Source organism: Stomoxys calcitrans, chromosome 2 (assembly GCF_963082655.1).
Source record: "Stomoxys calcitrans chromosome 2, idStoCalc2.1, whole genome shotgun sequence".
NCBI classification, from domain to species: domain Eukaryota; kingdom Metazoa; phylum Arthropoda; class Insecta; order Diptera; family Muscidae; genus Stomoxys; species Stomoxys calcitrans.
The window spans coordinates 51,695,465-51,699,400 of NC_081553.1; positions in this window are offsets into that span (position 1 = coordinate 51,695,465).

The window sequence follows — 3,936 nt, forward strand, 5'->3', positions numbered from 1 at the left end:
CCCCTTCCCGCCACCTCCACTCTCTTTGCAACCATGTGTCAAGTACACAATTATGATAAGATTTTATGCAGTTTATGCAAATATTCTCAATTTCAGATAAAAAGGTGATCCAAAGCAAACATAGATTGGAGGGAAAATAATTTCGTAGTTACCCTTTCGATTTTACTTGGCTTGGTTACATTCGTCTCATGCTCCTTTGCTGGCTAAGCTAAGGACTCGCTGCTTAGGACTCTATGTGATTTTTAGACAACTACATAGAGACATAAAATATCAAGGATGTTTGGTGTTGTTGTTGCCTTGCATGCTTGTTTCCGATGTTGTTTTGGATATTCATGATTGTTCCATCGCTTATCGTTATTGTTATGGTTATTGTTATTATTTGAATGTTAAGGTTAAGGTTGTCCACAAATTTGTTTCAAGTGGGGGGGTTCTGTTTTCTGATTTTTGTTCTGGCATAGCTAACCATACGGAAGATTATAAATTTTGTGTTTTTTTTTTCTTCCTTAACAACAAGAGATGAAACATTTTTGGCAACGACTTTGGTGAATTTGTATGCGATGGTGGTAGAGATTTTGTTTTAGTAAAATTTACATGGATTTTATTCTAGGTCATAGGAAAATTAATTTTGTGGCCAAAAAGTGCAAAGATTTTACTTGGCAAAAAAATTACTGGAAAACCATTTCTAGTTAATCGTTTGCTTTGCCAGGGTATTATAGAGCATAAATATATTTCACATCAAAAAACCGTTATGAACTGTATTCTGCATTGGTTTCATAGGTTAGTAAAACAGTCCATCGCAAATCTCAGAGCTTCAGAAATTATATGGGGAGACTTATAAAAAAGTTATATGAAGTTCAGTTTCATTCACCCAAAAAAATGTTGGTCTTTAACAATTGGAGCCGTCACGAGATGACGAACTTCAAATTTGTTAAATTTTTTTAAGGAATTAACTCCTTCGGTGAAAGATTTGTTACTTTATATAAAAAGAGTGAAATAGGATTTTTTACATTGTGGGGGGGGGGGGGACCCTCCCCCTAACCTCAATTTTCAAAAACGCCAGATCTCGAAGATGGGTGCATCTGTCTACGGCACCTTATGGTCAAATAACGGGTGGGGGACGCCCTACCCCAAACGGATATGTTTACCGATTGAGACAATATGGGTATCAAATGAAAGGTAATTGGAAATAGAATATAAAATTTATATAAAAATTTGGTGTCAAGTTCTAGAGGGGCCGCCCCACCCCAAAAATCACCCTCAAACGGACATGTAGGGGATCGAGACAATATGGGATTCAATGTACTTTAGAGCAGAATACGAAACTTCTATAAAAGTTCAGGATCTATTCTCAAGGGGGTCTCCCCACTCGAAAGTAGGCACCAAATGGACATGTACACCGAAGTGGTTCAGATGGGGCTTAAACGAATGTGTACCAAACAGGATAATATGGGATTCTATTGAAAGTTATTTGAGAGTTAAATATGAATATAAACAATTTTCAAATTTGGACAATGCCGAAAGGGGGCCGCAAGCATTTATGGGTGTAGCGAAGCACACCGGGTCAGATATGTGTTTGTGGGTTATTAAATTTGTTTGTTCTGTATTGGCTCAAAAGCGGCTGAACAGATTTTCTTAACATGTTCACAGATTATGTATGTAGGACAGGAAGGAGAAATGAGCTATTGGGTTGCCCAAAAAGTAATTGCGGATTTTTCATATAGTCGGCGTTGACAAATTTTTTCACAGCTTGTGACTCTGTAATTGCATTCTTTCTTCTGTCAGTTATCAGCAGTTACTTTTAGCTTGCTTTAGAAAAAAAGGGTAAAAAAAGTATATTTGATGAAAGTTCATTCTAAGTTTCATTAAAAATGCATTTACTTTCTTTTAAAAAATCCGCAATTACTTTTTGGGCAACCCAATATATAGCTTTCACACCCACCACCATAGGATGTGGGGTATACTAACCTGGTAATTCCGTTTGTAACACCTCGGAATAAAGTATATATATTCTGGATCGTCTCGACATTTTGATTCGATCTAGCTATGTCCATTCGTCCGTCAGACGAAATCAAGTCGAAATCACAATAGCGGTCGAATGCGTAAAGCTAACCGCTTGAAATTTTGCACAGACACTTAATATCAATGTAGGTCATTGGGTATTGTAAATGGGCCATATCGATTCAGATTTAGATATATCTCCCATATAAACCGATCTCCCGATTGAACTTCTTGAGCCCCTGGAAGCCGTAATTTTCATCCGATTTGGCTGAAGTTTTGTATGTGGTGTCAAATCGGTCAAGAACATGATATAGCTCCCATATAAACCGATCTCCTGATTTGATTTCTTGAGCGCCTGGAAGCCACAAATTTAATCCGATTTGCCTAAAATTTTGCATGTAGTATTCTGGTATCATTTCCTGTGTTGAATATGGTCCAAATCAGTATATATCCTCATATAGCTCCTATATAAACCGATCTCCCGATTTGACTTCTTGGGTCCCTGGAAACCGCAATTTTCATCTGATTTGGCTGAAATTTTGCACATAGTATTCTGTTTTAGCTTCCAACAACCGTGTCCAGTACTGTCCAAATCAGTATGTAACCTGATATAGCTCCCATATAAACCGATCTCCCAATTGGACTTCTTGAACCCCTGGAAGCCACAAGTTTCATCCGATTTAGCTGAAATTTGGCATGTAGTGTTCTGGTACGACTTCCAACAACTGTGCCAATCTAAATCGGTCTATAACCTGATATAGCTCCCAAATAAACCGATCTCCCGATTTGACTTCTGGTGCCCTTACAACCCGCAATTTTGGTCCAATTCAGCTACATTTTTGCACATTGTATTTTGTTATGTCTTACAGCAACTGTGCCAAGTACGGTTCAAAGCGGTCTATATCCTGATATAGCTCTCATATAAACCGATCTCCAGATTTGATTTTTTGAGCTCTTACGAGCCGCAATTTTTGTCCGATTTGGCTGATATTTTGTATGCGTTGATCTGTGACGACTTCCAACAACTGTGGCAAGTACGGAAGTACGGTCCATATCAGTCTATAACCTGATATAGCTCTCATATTAAACGATCTCTCGATTATCTGTGTTCGGTTCCTTGAAGTTTTTGCTGGTTTGACAGAAGTTTGGTATGTAGAGTAAAATTATGGACTTCAACAAAATTTATTTTGTATAAATTTTAGCAGAATCCATGTGGGTAGATTGCAAAGATTCGGCCCGGCGGAACTTAGCACACTTTTAATTGTTTCATATCATAAGGGGGGCGGAGCCTGGCCCTTACCTTCAAAATACAACCAAAATACAAAAATAAAACGATCCGGACAATATGGGACTCAAATGGAAGGTATTTGGGAGTAGAGTACGAATACAAAACAAGTAAAAGCGTGCTAAGTTCGGCTTGCTTGAAACTTATATATCCTCCACCATGGATCGTATTTGTCAAGATCTCTTTATTGACACACAAAGTATACTGGATAAAATTGCTAAAGGTCGTAGAAGTCGTTGTGCAAAATTTCAGCCATATCGGATAAGAGTTGCTCCCTCTAGAGGCTAAAGTATTGGGTTGCCCAAAAAGTAATTGCGGATTTTTCATATAGTCGGCGTTGACAAATTTTTTTAACGGCTTGTGACTCTGTAATTGCCTTCTTTCTTCTGTCAGTTATCAGCTGTTACTTTTAGCTTGCTTTAGAAAAAAAGTGTAAAAAATGTATATTTGATTAAAGTTCATTCTAAGTTTTATTAAAAATGCATTTACTTTCTTTAAAAAAACCGCAATTACTTTTTGGGCAACCCAATAGTATATTCGGCAGCTCAGTTCATATGAGGTTGTGAACCGATTAGAACCGTGCTTGGCATAGTTATTGGGAATTCAAAACAAACCACTTCATTCAGCCAATTCGGATAATAACTGCACCCTCT